The 15,159-nt window shown below is 53.2% G+C and overlaps 1 long non-coding RNA gene across 1 annotated transcript; it reads left to right on the top strand.

Moving 5' to 3' along the window:
* The first annotated feature begins 10,847 nt into the window (after positions 1-10,847).
* LOC136391437 (uncharacterized) lies at positions 10,848-14,450 on the top strand. Its single transcript, XR_010748856.1, has 3 exons — positions 10,848-11,979; positions 12,393-13,237; positions 13,683-14,450. It is a non-coding gene; the product is annotated as an uncharacterized lncRNA (long non-coding RNA).
* The last annotated feature ends 709 nt before the right edge of the window (positions 14,451-15,159 follow it).

Raw genomic sequence — 15,159 nt, 5'->3', positions numbered from 1 at the left:
TATCTTTTCCTTCCCAGAGTCTTCGCCGCAGAGCTGAACCCGGAGTCTGGCTACACCAGCCTGCACTGGCCTGCACCGGCCCACACCTACATCTCCGGAGAAGCCAGCCTGCCCTGAGAGCTCTACACTGCCCCAGGAGAGTGGTCCCTAGAGAATTCACTTCCGAACAGTGACCACTCCTGCGTTGTCTCCTGGAGTGATCACCACAAACCCCACCAATTCCATGCTAGCTCAACCTGGCTCCCAGTGTGTGGGGAGAGGCAGTTAGAGCCTAACTGTAAATCTGCCTGGTCCCTCCATCAAAAGTCGGTGGCCTCCTCTGGAAGTGGCTGGTCCCTCGAAGCCTTTTTACAGTGACCAAACCTCTTGCTCCAAAAAGTGGCCCTGAGACCAGAAGCTGGCAGCTCGGCTGTTTGCTGAAGCTGAGAGAATCAAACAACAGGGTCCCACTATGGGGCACAGAGCGCTCCTTCTTTACTTTCTCAAGCTTTCCTGGATGGGGAAAGACGTGTAAACTGAGTCACTAAGCACATTGGACCCTGGAGGCGGGGGCAGGGAGCTGCCTAGAGTTAAGTCAACAAACCAAGGGGAGGACACCCCTTCTTGCCACCTTCCCCTGGTCCCCAGTGGCTCATTCCTGTTGGCGGGGCGGGACTTCAGGAGTCCAGGTGGTGGGTGGGCGGAGCCGGCAAATGGATGAAGGTTAGGCCCTGCCATCTCATTGGGCCGGGTTTCAAGGCCTAGGCTGGAGAGACTGGGTAGCACGAGCTGGCAAGGGGAGCAAAGAGGGAGAGGGACGCTCTGGAGGGCTGTCCCCAGCCCAAAGCAGCTGTGTCTGGGAGGGGTGACAGGGAGCCTGAATGAATTTGTCTGGTCCGGCACTAGAAAAAAAATGAGGTAGGGACAGGTGCAGGGAGGGTCCCAAGTGAGCCTCTGGAAGTTAGAGTCCTGCCCTCGCCCTGCCCTCGCCCCTCCCACACCGAGTCTGTTATTCGAGATACTCTGCGTCCCAGCGACTCCTGGACCGGGGCTCTTGTCTTGCCCAGGGCGTTCCTAGTCCGAGTGAGGCCACTTGCACCCTGGATCACCAACTACGAGCCCTTTCCAGCCGGACTGCAGGCATACCCGCTCCGGGCCCACCTCTGCCCTCCCCAGACCCTTTCCCAGCGCAGCTCAGCAGGGTCTGAGCAGGGTGCCCATGCAGGGGCACCTACCTGAGCGCAGGGTTTCAGGCTGGGGGGCGGGGGGTGAAAGCACCTGGGTCTTGGCTCCTTTCCTGACCCAGGGGGAGCACAGAGGGAAGAATGCAGGGACTGGGGAGGATCTCTGGAGCGCGAGGGCAAACCCGTGGTCAGGGGTTGCCCTGTATCCAGTGTCCCGGATACGCAGTGTCCTGGCGACGCGAGCCACAATGCCTGTGTCGGGGCTGGGGCCCTGGGCCTGGGCCCCTCCTGCCCCGGACGTAAGGCTGCTCTTCTCCCTCTGTGGTGGTGTGTGTGGGGGGGGGGGTAGCATACCGTCCCGCAAGGCCTCCTCCTGGGCCTGCGCAGCTCCGCCCTCTCCCCCTCCCCCCATGCAGGTCAGCATCGCCCGCCGCGTCTTTGGCCGGGCTTTGGCACCTTGGGATGTCCACTCGCTAGCATGCCTCCCCTTGTCCAGACAGGCGCGTCGGCGCTGATTCCTCTACCACCCAGTTCCCGCGCTGCGGGTTTCCTGCTCAACAATAAAGCGAGGAGGTACCAGCCGAGAGCATCAAGCAGAACTTCCCGGGCTGGGGCTGGGCTGCGGCTGTGAGAGACACATGCTGTCCCGGCTTCCTGTCTGCTCTGGGCCCAGCCAGCGCCCCAGGAGCAGGGCCGCCACTCTCTCCTCCTGCACCTCAATGGAAACCGAGCACACCTGACTGTCTTCCGGGAGGTGGAGGCAGCAAGACCAGGACGGCGGGATGGTGGGATAAAGAGCCTCCTCCCCAACTTGAGGCCAGATTTCCCTTCACTGCTTGGTCTCCACCTCTTCCTTGATCCTTGTCAGGGCGAGGACCACTCTCCAATCTGTTTCTAGGGTCAGATCAGAGCAACCTCCTGGGGCTGAGCTCAAGGTCCTTACCTTATTGCTGCATGTTTTCTTTCTGCACACTGGGGACAGTAACACTTTGTAGGATTGCTGGGAAGATGAAACAGTATGTTGTAATCACATTATTTGTTTACAAGATTTTATTTACTGATTTTGAGAGAGAGAAAGGGGAGAGGAGTGGGAAGCATCGACTCACATAGTTGCTTCCCATGTGTGCTTTGATCTGGCAAGCCCAGGGCTTTGAACTGACAACCTATCCACTGTGCCGCCACAGGTCAGGCTTATCATCACATTATTACTATAAGAACATACAATACACTAGTTATGACTATCACTACCTCTATAATGAGATGAGCCATCCTCCTATTTGTGGTTGGATTGAGGTCTCCAAACCTATCCTCCTTGAGGCAGGAAGGGCAGGGGAGAAACAAGTGTTCTCTGAGGCACTTTGCTGAGGATGAAGGTGCTGAGTCCAGAGGCAAGGCAGGTCACTTACCCCTGGGCCTCGGGTGGGCCTGCCTGCCTCCAGCCCTCACCAGGTTCCTCTTTCTTCCCGGAGACCACCACTTACTGAACCTAGAGTGAGGTGAGGCCCTTGAAAGCAGCTGCGCTCATGGGATGGGCAGAGGGTGTTCCTTTGTGAGCTAAAGAGACAGGAGACTGAAGACCTAAATGTCTTTTCCAGTCCCATTTTCCTACAACCCGATTTCCCTGAAAGTTAGTGTTCTTTCTTCTGTCCTTACAGTGGGTGGTGGTGGGCTTCCCCCTACAGGGGCCCCTGGGCTTCTCCTGGAACTTTAGAGGAAGGTCTGCAGCCAAATAAAAGCCACTGTGAGCCTTGAAACCATGAGCCCTGAATCAGGGGCCCTGCTCAAACAGCCTGTCCTTCCCGAGCCCATTCTCTTAATCCAGTGGGAAATACAGGACTGAGGTTTCACGGGTTCCAGTGTCAGAGCCTGTGCTTTGACATTTTAGGTACAGGAAAGAAGTAGTTGTGGTGGAATATCAGGCATCAGCTTCAGTTGTTACATGAGTACATGTGAGTAAACCTCCCCAAAGCCCTGAAATCTGACTCCACGGGGCCCTGCCTCCTCAGAGTGGCAAGGGTGGGGTACATACTGACCCTGTTACTGCCTCCTCCAGGTGGGGTACATACTGAACCTGTTACCGCCCCCTCCAGGTGGGGCATATACTGAACCTACTACCGCCCCTCCAGGTGGGGTATATACTGAACCTGTTACCGCCCCTTCCAGGTGGGGTATATACTGAACCTGTTACCGCCCCTTCCAGGTGGGGTATATACTGAACCTGTTACCGCCCCCTCCAGGTGGGGTATATACTGAGCCTGTTACTGCCCCCTCCAGGTGGGGTATATACTGAACCTGTTACCGCCCCTCCAGGGGGGGTACATACTGAACCTGTTACCGCCCCTCTCCAGGTGGGGCATGTACTGAACCTGTTACCGCCCCCTCCAGGTGGGGTACGTACTGAACCTGTTACCGCCCCCTCCAGGTGGGGCATATACTGAACCTGTTACAGCCCCCTCCAGGTGGGGTATATACTGAACCTGTTACCGCCCCTTCCAGGTGGGGTATATACTGAACCTGTTACCGCCCCCTCCAGTTGGGGTATATACTGAGCCTGTTACCGCCCCCTCCAGGTGGGGTATATACTGAGCCTGTTACCGCCCCCTCCAGGTGGGGTACAGACTGAACCTGTTACCGCCCCCTCCAGGTGGGGTATATACTGAACCTGTTACCGCCCCCTCCAGGTGGGGTATATACTGAACCTGTTACCGCCCCCTCCAGGTGGGGTATATACTGAACCTGTTACCGCCCCCTCCAGGTGGGGTATATACTGAACCTGTTACCGCCCCTTCCAGGTGGGGTATATACTGAACCTGTTACCGCCCCCTCCAGGTGGGGTATATACTGAACCTGTTACCGCCCCCTCCAGGTGGGGTATATACTGAATCTGTTACCGCCCCTTCCAGGTGGGGTATATACTGAACCTGATACTGCCCCTCTCCTCCATGCTCCCTGCTGGCACACAAGCCACAGGAGGTGGCTCTGACATGGGAGCAAGGTGGAGCCTCTGGGAGCAAGTTCCTTACCCAATTAAGATGCAATTATGTCATTTTCAAGGGCTATGCCAGTAGCAGGCACCTCACAGGAGGCTCTAGCTGCTGGTGGTTTAGTTCACCATTAAACCTGAGATCTAGAGCCATGGGCTGGTGTGGCAGTTGGGCAAGGAGCCCAAGCTCAGACAGCTAGGGTGGGAATCTTTAAGGATGAAAATGATTGCCTGACCTGTGGTGGCACAGTGGATAAAGTGTCAACCTGGAAACGCTGAGGTTGCCAGTTCAAAACCCTGGGCTTGCCTGGTCAAGGCACATATGGGAGTTGATGCTTTCTGCTCCTCCCCCCTTCTCTCTCTCTCTCTCTCTCTCTCTCTCTCTCCCCTCTCTATAATGAATAAAAAAAATCTTAAATAATTAAAAAAAGAAAAGAAAATGATGAGTAAAGAGCTTGTTGTTGCCATGGAAACTATCTGGGTGGATGAGACATGATCCAGCTGGTAACCTGTGTGGAGAAATTCACCCACCACCAGGCTTTGCTATGGGCAGCAAGCGGGCACCTCTAGAACCCACTGTTCCAAACATGTTTAGGTTCTGTCCACCTCTCTTAGGAACATCACGTTCTGGCAATGTGCATGCCAGTCGACAATATCTGAGGGACCTGGGGAGATGCTCCCAAACCAGAAAAGCCTTTGGCATGGCTGCTACCACACTGAGTTAGCTGTGTCTGGCAGGAACATGGTACAGTGCCAAGCCATGGGACTGTAGCTGGGGCAAGAGCCACAGACTAGGGATAGGACAAGCTGGCATGATGACAATGACCATAGGCAGCAGGATGAAATGGCAGAAGCACTGGATTGGGTGTAGGTGACTTCTATTCTGATTCCAGATCTGTTATTACCAACTGGCTGAGTGACTCTTGGCAAGTCATTCTCCCCCAGAAGGTCAGGCTTGGTAATCCTTAAGACCCCTTCAAGCTCCACTTTTCCTGTGTTCTGGGATTCAGAACCTGACAGTTGGACTCTCATTAGCCCCACACCTCAGCCCACTGAACTCTCCCCCATGGTACAGGGTGCCCACATAGAGACTGGTCCAGACTGCTAGGCAGGGTCTGAGATAGGCAGGATGCTAGGGCAGTCCCCATCCCACGGGCCTTTGCTGCTCAGGGTCATCCTGCCCCTGAGCTCAGGGGTGTCTGAGCACACACAGAGGGCTGCCCCCCTCCACTCCTGGAAAGGCTTAAAAAGGCTTAATAAGCTGCCTGTTGCAATTACTCTTCCATTTCCAATAGGCACAATTTTATTTCAATTTATTTTAGAGGGGGGAGGGATAGACAGGGACAGACAGGAAGGGGGAGAGATGAGAAACACTGACTCAGTTGCACACCTTAGTTGTTCACTGATTGCTTTCTCATATGTGCTTTGACCTGGGGGCTCCAGCCAAACCACTGACCCCTTGCTCAAGCCCGCAACCTTGGACTTAAGCCAGCGACCATGGGGTTCTGTCTATATCCAATACTCAAGCCAGCAACCCCACGCTCAAGCTGGCGAGCCCACACTAAAGCAGAATGAGCCCATGCTAAAGCCTGGGACCTCGAAGTTTCAAACCTGGGTCCTTCAGTGTCCTAGTTTGTCCCTCTATCCACTGCACTTCCACCTACCTGGTCAGGCTAGGTGCGATTTTAATTGGGCTTTTCCCTGAGACAACTACAAAGGAAAAAGTAATTCACACTGCGGGATTTTGGCTCTGGCACTAAGCACACATACTGATTCAATTTTCTCTCCTCTCCTACTTTTCTTCCCTTCCCTCCTGGCCCTTTCACTCCTTCTCTGTTACCTCCATCCCTGGCCCCTTGGCCAGCTGCCTCCTCCTCCCCGTGTGGGGCAGCTGAGTGCGGGTGGTCTGTAGTGGGTGGGGAAGATGACCCCGAAATCCTGCTGGGGGTGAGGGATGGGAGAGAAGTGATTCACAGACTAGCTCCTGTGGACTCTTTCAGAAAACCTGAAAAATACTGGAAAGCCAGCAACTAAGAAAACAGATCTCAAGTTTCCACAGTAAGAAAGTGACCACTTGCCTGTCTTCATCCCACGCCACCTCCACAAGGCCCCATTGCATCGCTCTGGGACACGGCTTCCTTTCTTTGACACACTATTCTCACACATTTCAATCAGTATTTGAGTGCCTACCTTGTGCAGAAGGGCAGGGGATGCAGGAAGGGAGAGAGTAACGAGCCTGAGCTGCTCCTTCCGGGACACAGCCCTTTGCTCACACTATTTCCTCTGCTGAGACCTTCCTTCCTCCCAAGCTGCACCTGGTTAACTCTGACTCAGCTGAGATTCTACTCTAAAGCCTTCCCCAGTGTCTCAGGTGAATTAGATGCTACCTGGTACCTGTGGTGATGGAATTACTGCATTTTATTTTTGTGAGCTAGATGTGTGCAGTATTCAAAGGGAGTGTGGCAGATTGTACTTGCCAAAGATGACTGCACCTGGGGGGTTATCCCATCCCAAGTGCTCTTAACACTGTGGCCAACACTACTGGTGAGAGATGACAGGGGCTTGTGACAGCCACAGCTCAAGGAATATGGCAGAACTGATGCCTTGAGATTTCTAAGACCTGGTTGTAAAAAGGATACAGCTCCCACCTGGCTCTCTCCCTCAGGCCACTCACCCTGGGAACCCAGCACCACGCTCTGGGGAAGCCCTTGCCACAGGGGCCTTGTGCAAGCCCCCACCAAGCTCAGTCAACATCGAGCCTCTGAGTGAACCTCCAGGTGATTCTCCCTCCCAGCCTTGGCATCTTCCAGCTGAGGCCCCAGATACCATGGAGCAGGAACAAGCCATCCCAGCCAGCCCTGTTCTCATTCCAGATCTCCAGAATCCATGAGGGGGCCTCACTGAATCAGGTTTGTACTCTAAGGCCCAGCCCCATCACTGGCACACAGAAGGTGCTCGATTAGTATTTACTAGATAAATGAATGAATGAGTTTTAGCAGGTGACAATTCCAGTCTGAACTTGCAACCATCAATCACTCTTGCTTCTCCTACATCCCCTCCTGAGAGTCCAGTGCCCTCAGGGAACCTAGGCAGTTACAAGTCTGCTCTTGATGAGTGAGGGCACTGAGCCCTGAATCAACCAACCCTGCCACCTGCCCGAGCTCCACAAGTTCTTACTGCTTAAGCCACTTGGAGTTGGGGGTTGCTGGTACTTGCAGCCTAGAGCTTTCTCATTGATCCACATACTTTTTTTGTTTGTTTGATTGTTTATTTTTCTGAAGCTGGAAACGGGGAGAGACAGTCAGACAGACTCCCGCATGTGCCCGACCGGGATCCACCCGGCATGCCCACCAGGGGGCGATGCTCTGCCCCTCCGGGGCGTCGCTCTGTTGCAACCAGAGCCACTCCAGCGCCTGGGGCAGAGGCCAAGGAGCCATCCCCAGCGCCTGGGCCATCTTTGCTCCAATGGAGCCTCGCTGCAGGAGGGGAAGAGAGAGACAGAGAGGAAGGAGAGGGAGAGGGGTGGAGAAGCAGAAGGGCGATTCTCCTGTGTGCCCTGGCCGGGAATCGAACCCGGGACTTCTGCATGCCAGGCTGATGCTCTACCACTGAGCCAACCGGCCAGGGCCTGATCCACATACTTGATTGTTCCGTCCTCACTGCAGTTCTGTGAAGGAGGTCCTATTGCCATGCCCATTTCACAGATAAGGACACTGACGCTAAGCGAAAGTGAGGGAGCAAGTGGCAGTAAATAATAAAGTGGGAACTGAATTCAGGTCTTCTGATGCCAAATTCAGTATTATGTCCATGACACTATACCGGTCCCCACATAAAGTCTAACTAGTGAATGTTGGCTGGCCCTTTATTAACAACCACCTCAGATGAATAAGAAAGGATGACCCAGGACTTATGCAGTGCTAATTAACTTATGCAGCTGCCATCTTTTTATGTCCCAGGCTGTGCACTAAACACTTTCAATACACTGCAGTATTCACTGGCTCTCAGCCACCCCATGAAATGGGCATCACTTATTCCCTAGAAGGTAAGAGAACAGAAACTTGGAGAGGGCTGCTCATCAGGCTTGCTTGATTCCATTCACTAAGGGCCCTCCAGGAGAGCTGAGTGTCTCCACTAAGCCTTGTTAGTATGTCAACAGCAAGAAAATGAGGTGTGGGGGCTCTCAGAGCATGTGGCAACGCCAGCCCTCACACCTGTTCGGTGGTGTCACCTGGTCTGTGGAGTCCGGGTTGCTGGGTGCTCCTGGGACTGGCTGCCCAAAGCGCCAGCACACCCGCTTTCCAGGCACACTTATCCTGAGGAGGGCTGGGAACCAGACCGAGGTGGGGCTGGTTAGGAGTGCCCCTACATCCTCCTCCTGAGCAGGACTCCTGGATCCACAGTCCAGGGCATGTGGGGCTGGAGGAGTTGGGGGATCCTTCCCAGCATTTCAGGATGACAGCTAAGGTTCCGGATAACTTCCAGGGCCTCCTGGACTTCCTCCATCACCCTGTCCAGCTTCCCACCCAATACCTCCCCATTCTTTCCACAGAACCCCCCCCCCCAACCTAGCCAGCTGAGAACTGAGCTCATATTCCTGACCTTCAAACCAGCTCCCCTCTCTGATTCTCCAGGAACAAGCCAGTGCCACCCTCCAGTGCCACTAATCCAGCCACTACCTGACTCAGGTCCCCCTCCTCCAAGAAATACTGTCATGACCCCCACCCTGTCTAGATAACCTCTCTGTCTGAGTGCAGTCTCTGCTATTTACCCTACTGGCATGACACCTATCATTCCCCCATAACATCTCATCTAATTATTAAATTGATATTTTATGCTAAAAGGGTACACAATACTGGAGTTGAGCTTTTTCCCCCTTGAGTATCCTAGGCCTCTACACCTCTACATCTTTAATCAAGTGCCATTCTCTCCAAATGAGTGACCTCAGAAAATTTATTCCAAAATGTTTTCTCATTGAGGGGGTGGCCATGGCTCCATTCTGAAATTCTGCTCTAGGGGCTGCCTCTGCCACAGGGGTACAGGAGGGAGCAGAAAAAAGGTTTCCTGGAATAAACCACCATGGCCACTGAGTTTACACCCACCCCATGCATACAGCAATAACTTGGACAACATCCCGGACTGTTCAGTTTTATCTTTCGATTTTCACAATGTTGAGAGCAGTGGTGGGATTCAAACAATTTAACAAGTGGCTCTCTGCCCTAATGACCATTTTAAGTACTAAAAAACTATATACTGAAAGGTAGTTTATTATTTCATGCATTTAATATTTGTTTTCTTTTTTCTCTTTATAAAACTTTTTTTTTTTTTTTTTGTATTTTTCTGAAGTTGGAAACGGGGAGGTAGTCAGACCCCTGCATGCGCCCAACCGAGATCCACCCGGCATGCACACCAGGGGGCGATACTCTGCCCATGTGGAGCATTGCTCTGTTGTGACCAGAGCCATTCTAGTGCCTGAGGCAGAGGCCATAGAGCCATCCTCAGCGCCCGGGCCAACTTTGCTCCAATGGAGCCTTGGCTGAGGGGAAGAGAGAGACAGAGAGGAAGGAGAGGGGGAGGGGTGGAGCAGATGGGCGCTTCTCCTGTGTGCCCTGGCCAGAAATTGAACCCGGGACTCCTGCACGCCAGGCCGACGCTCTACCACTGAGCAAACCGGCCAGGGCCTCTCTTTTAAAAAACATTTTAATTTTAGTGAGAGGAGGGGAGGCAGAGACAGACTCCCGCATGCACCCCAACCGGGATCCACCCCACCAAACTCAGCAGGGGGTGGTGCTCAGCCCATCCTGGGCCAGTGCTCTGTTGCTCAGCAACCAAGCCATTTTTTTTTAATGCTTGTGGTGGAGGTCACCTAGCCACCCTCAGTGCCTGAGGCTAGCTTGCTGGAACCAATTAAGCCAAGGCTGTGGGAGAGGAAGGGGTGTGTGTGTGTGGAGAAGCAGATGGTCCCTTCTCCTATGTGCCCTGACCAGAATCAGACCCAGGACATCCACATGCCTGGCCGACACTCTACCACTAGGCCAACTGGCCAGTGCCTATATACATTTAACATTTAAATACGAATAAAAGAGGTACACAAAACTAGATTGTTATAAGAAAGAATTTTAAAATATTAATGAAAAAATATTAAATAATATCTGACAAAAACAATAAAACTTATTTAAGATATTTCCATATTGCATCTTGATTGGCATCCTTATTTGCAATTTTTTTCACCTATGGACATAATGAACATTACTATGGGCGCTTAAAATACGCCGTTGCGCAGATAAATGTTAAAAAGAGTAAGGAATGGCCCTGGCCGGTTGGCTAAGTGGTAGAGCATCGGCCTGGCGTGCAGAGGTCCCAGGTTCGATTCCTGGCCAGGGCACACAGGAGAAGCGCCCATCTGCTTCTCCACCCCTCCCCCTCTCCTTCCTCTCTGTCTCTCTCTTCCCCTCCCGCAGCCGAGGCTCCATTGGAGCAAAGATGGCCCGGGTGCTGGGGATGGCTCCTTGGCCTCTGCCCCAGGTGCTAGAGTGGCTCTGGTCGCAACAGAGTGACGCCTGGGAGGGGCAGAGCATCGCCCCCTGGTGGGCAGAGCGTCGCCCCCTGGTGGGCGTGCCGGGTGGATCCCGGTCGGGCGCATGCGGGAGTCTGTCTGACTGTCTCTCCCGTTTCCAGCTTCAGAAAAATACAGAAAAAAAAATAGTAAGGAATGTAAATTTGTGACTCCTAATTTGGGAAGCTGCTCAGGCACTTACTTAAGATAGAACTCTGATTACAAGTGCCATTTTAACAACTGGTTCGCCTAACTCAATAAAAAATTAGGTATTGGTTCTGCCGAACTGGTGCAAACCAGCTGAAACCCACCACTGGTTGAGAGGTCTGAGGGACAATGTGATTATTCTCCCCTCCTACAGAGGTCCCAACTCCCTGACCCCTTGCCTCTGTCCAAGCATACCCTGGGCGTGAGCAACTGAGCAGAGCATGCCGAAAGGTGTCAGGAGGTGAGTGGGGCCAGATGGTGGACTCCGCCTAAGCTGTCTTGGGTGAAAGGATGTGGAACCCATTGTCTGGGCTGGAAAAGAAAAGGGGGTGAAACTGCCTCCCTTCTGTAGCCCACCCTGAGTTATGGCCCCACTGAGGATTCAGCCCCATATTAGGTTTCTCGGGCCTCTGAGCAGCAAGCAACCATTGCTTGGATGGGCTAAACTGGTGTGAGGAGCTATGAGCCAAACAGCCAACAGCTAGCAGCCCTCCCAGCCCATGGCAGTTAAAGGCTGATTAGAGCTTATTAATTTCCCCATGCTGCCCCCGTCCCCCACAATTTCTCCAACTCTTTTTTTTCAATCACCCTGATCACTAGCTCTCTTCCAGAAAGCCCCTCCTAGTTGAAGCCCCCACTGCCACAGCCACTCTAAACTCTTGTCCCTCAGCCCTGGAGATTCTCATGCTTTGTCTTCCTCTGGTTGTTCCATGTGAACAGTTCTTGCCTTTCCAGTTAAACAGGAATAATAACCCATCCTGCCTGGAGGGCACTTCAGTGGTTCTCAACCCAGACAGCACGAGAATCTCCTGAAAAGTTTTTAAAAAATTCCTGAAACCTAGGCCACACCCCAGACCAAGTAGCTCAAAACCTCTGGGGACACCTGACCAGGGATGGTGCAGTGGATCCAGCGTGGACCTAGGTCCCCAGTTAGTTAGAAACCCCAAGGTCTCCAGCTTGAGCACCGGTCGATCTGGTTTGAGTGCAGGTGCACCAGCTTAAGTGCAGTGTTGAGCGTGGGATTACTGACATGATCCCATGGTCGCTGGCCTGAGCAAGGTGTTGCTGGCTAGGTTTTTTTTTTTTTTTTTTTCATTTTTCTGAAGCTGGAAACAGGGAGAGACAGTCAGACAGACTCCTGCATGCGCCCGACCGGGATCCACCCGGCACGCCCACCAGGGGCGACGCTCTGCCCACCAGGGGGCGATGCTCTGCCCATCCTGGGCGTCGCCATATTGCGACCAGAGCCACTCTAGCGCCTGAGGCAGAGGCCATAGAGCCATCCCCAGCGCCCGGGCCATCTTTGCTCCAATGGAGCCTCGGCTGTGGGAGGGGAAGAGAGAGACAGAGAGGAAAGCGCGGTGGAGGGGTGGAGAAGCAAATGGGCGCTTCTCCTGTGTGCCCTGGCCGGGAATCGAACCCGGGTCCTCCGCACGCTAGGCCGACGCTCTACCGCTGAGCCAACCGGCCAGGGCCTGCTGGCTAGGTTTGAGCGTCCTCCCCCTCCCCTGATCAAGGAAAAATATAAGAAGCAATCAAACAAATAAAGTGATGCAACTACAAGTTGATGCTTCTCATCTTCCCCCACCCCTACCCCAAACCAACCAACCAACCAACCAACCACTGGGAATGGGGACTGATTAAGCTCTTCAGGTGAATGCTGTGCGACCAAGGCTGAGACTCATGCTGCAGACCTCTAGAGTTTGCTGCAGTCAGCCTTTTGGGCCCCCTGCCCACCCTGGGAGGGGATGGTTGCCGGACAGGTGTTGCCCTATTCTAAGAGTAAAATGAGGCTCGGTGATGCCTGCCATGACTGCCACCAGCAGAGCTGGCTGGGACTTGAAGACAAGTGTCTGCATCCTGGATCCGGGGCTTTCAATGCTGCCTCTAATTACTGCCAGGTGCAGAGGGCAGAAGTTGCTTCCAACCTGTCTGCCCTGAAACAGCTACATGGTGCCAGGCATATGCCAGAGCTCTGGCAGCTGGGAGCTGAAGGACTGAGGCGGTGAGAGGGCTTCCTTGCTGGGCCCCATGCAGAATTGCAGCTGAGAACCTGTGCCAGAGGAACACAGGGGTGGTGGGGAGGGCCCGCTCAGAAGCCCTGTGGCAGGGGGCTTGCCAACTGCACCTAAGGGGGCCACAGACCTGTCAGACTCCCCACCCCGTCTCATTTTCCTCTTCTCCCGTGTGTCATATAAAATGGAAGGACACAACAAGGGAAGAAGGAATAAACACACTTTAAGAAATGGTTTCCAAGCTTGTTTGCAATATATTCATCTGCCTCTGTGCTGAGGGGACTGGGATTCTTCAAAGTTAGAACTGTAATATGAGGCCCTGGCCGGTTGGCTCAGCGGTAGAGCGTCGGCCTAGCGTGCGGAGGACCCGGGTTCGATTCCCGGCCAGGGCACACAGGAGAAGCGCCCATTTGCTTCTCCACCCCTCCGCCGCGCTTTCCCCTCTGTCTCTCTCTTCCCCTCCCATCAGCCGAGGCTCCATTTTAGCAAATATGGCCCGGGCGCTGGGGATGGCTCTGTGGCCTCTGCCTCAGGAGCTAGAGTGGCTCTGGTCGCATCATGGCGTCACCCAGGATGGGCAGAGCATCGCCCCCTGGTGGGCAGAGCATCGCCCCATGGTGGGCGTGCCGGGTGGATCCCGGTCGGGCGCATGCGGGAGTCTGTCTGACTGTCTCTCCCTGTTTCCAGCTTCAGAAAAATGAAAAAAAAAAAAAATATATATATATATATATATATAATATATATATATATATATATATGAGAGGTCTTTTGGTCATACCCTGACTGCTCCAAGAACAGCTCAGAACTGCTACTGAGCATGGAATTTTGGACCTAAAAAGAACCAAACCAAATCTGCAATTGTTTCCTCCTTTTCCAACACCAGGCAGACCAACCAGATAGGGTTCTGCCGCCCCCTAGTGGCAAAGCCTGACCACAGTTCCCATTCTCCACTTGAGAAGTTCACCACCTAAACAGCCTCTCCCCTATCCATTAGGAAAATAGTTTAGGACAGACGACCTGCCATATAAAATGCAAAGAGAGCCATGTAGCCCTACGCCCAATCCTGCATCTCAGCCCAAGCACGGAGTCAGGTCAGCATAGTGATTATGAGCTGGGGCTATAAAATCATACAGGAGAAAGGCTAGCTCCTCCGGACTCGTGGGACCCTGGCAGTAACAAAAGCTCAGCCTCCTCATCTGCACAATGGAGATATACAACAGCACCTAACGCAGAGGACTTGTGAAGATTAGACGGGCTACCCAGAAAAAAACACCATGCCTAGCTACCAGTAAGGACTCCAGGCAAGCTAGCAGTATTAAAGGTCTAGGTATGAAATTTCCCCATATCAAATAAAATATCCCCACTCTAAGAGGTCATGCTTCTTTCTTCACTTTGGGTGCTGGGGCTCAAAGCTAAATTAGGGGCTCCCCAGAGCACTTCAGGAGGGCTTTATGACTCATTTTTGAGTGTCTTTTTCTTGGTACTGCCCTTGTACTGATTTTTCTGGGCCCTTCCTTCTTTATATTTCACTGTTTTAGTTATTTCCTTTTTTTTTTTTTTTTTTTTTTTTTTTCTGAAGCTGGGGAGAGACAGTCAGACAGACTCCCGCATGTGCCCGACCGGGATCCACCCAGCACGCCCACCAGGGGCGATGCTCTGCCCACCAGGCGGCGTCGCTCTGCTGCGACCAGAGCCACTCTAGCGCCTGGGGCAGAGGCCAAGGAGCCATCCCCAGCGCCCGGGCCATCTCAGCTCCAATGGAGCCTTGGCTGCGGGAGAGGGAGAGACAGAGAGGACGGAGGGGGTGGGGGTGGAGAAGCAAATGGGCGCCTCTCCTATGTGCCCTGGCTGGGAATCGAACCCGGGTCCCCCGCACGCCAGGCCGACGCTCTACCGCTGAGCCAACTGGCCAGGGCCTGTTTTAGTTATTTTCTATAAGTCTCCTCAAACATCTTCTGAAATAAGATAGGATATAAACAAAACTTTTTGGGGACTTGATAATTATGTTTTGTTGTTCATACACATATGCTGAGCTAGTTCAGCAAACATTTTCAAATGCTGTCATCTTTGATTAGGACAAATATTCTGATCCAGGTTTGGGTAGGCCCCAAGAATCTATAATTAAGTTTCCCAGCTGCTCCGAGGCAGCCAGGCCAGCCTCGAGCCTCAGAGCCATGTTTGAGAATATCTGGCCTGGAAACATAAAAAGGGGGTCATTAGTTATGCCAATGAATGTCC

Source organism: Saccopteryx leptura, chromosome 2, assembly GCF_036850995.1.
Source record: "Saccopteryx leptura isolate mSacLep1 chromosome 2, mSacLep1_pri_phased_curated, whole genome shotgun sequence".
In the NCBI taxonomy this organism is placed as follows: Eukaryota; Metazoa; Chordata; class Mammalia; order Chiroptera; family Emballonuridae; genus Saccopteryx; species Saccopteryx leptura.
The sequence above is the reverse complement of the archived record's forward strand: the minus strand, read 5'-3'. Positions and strand labels throughout refer to the sequence as shown.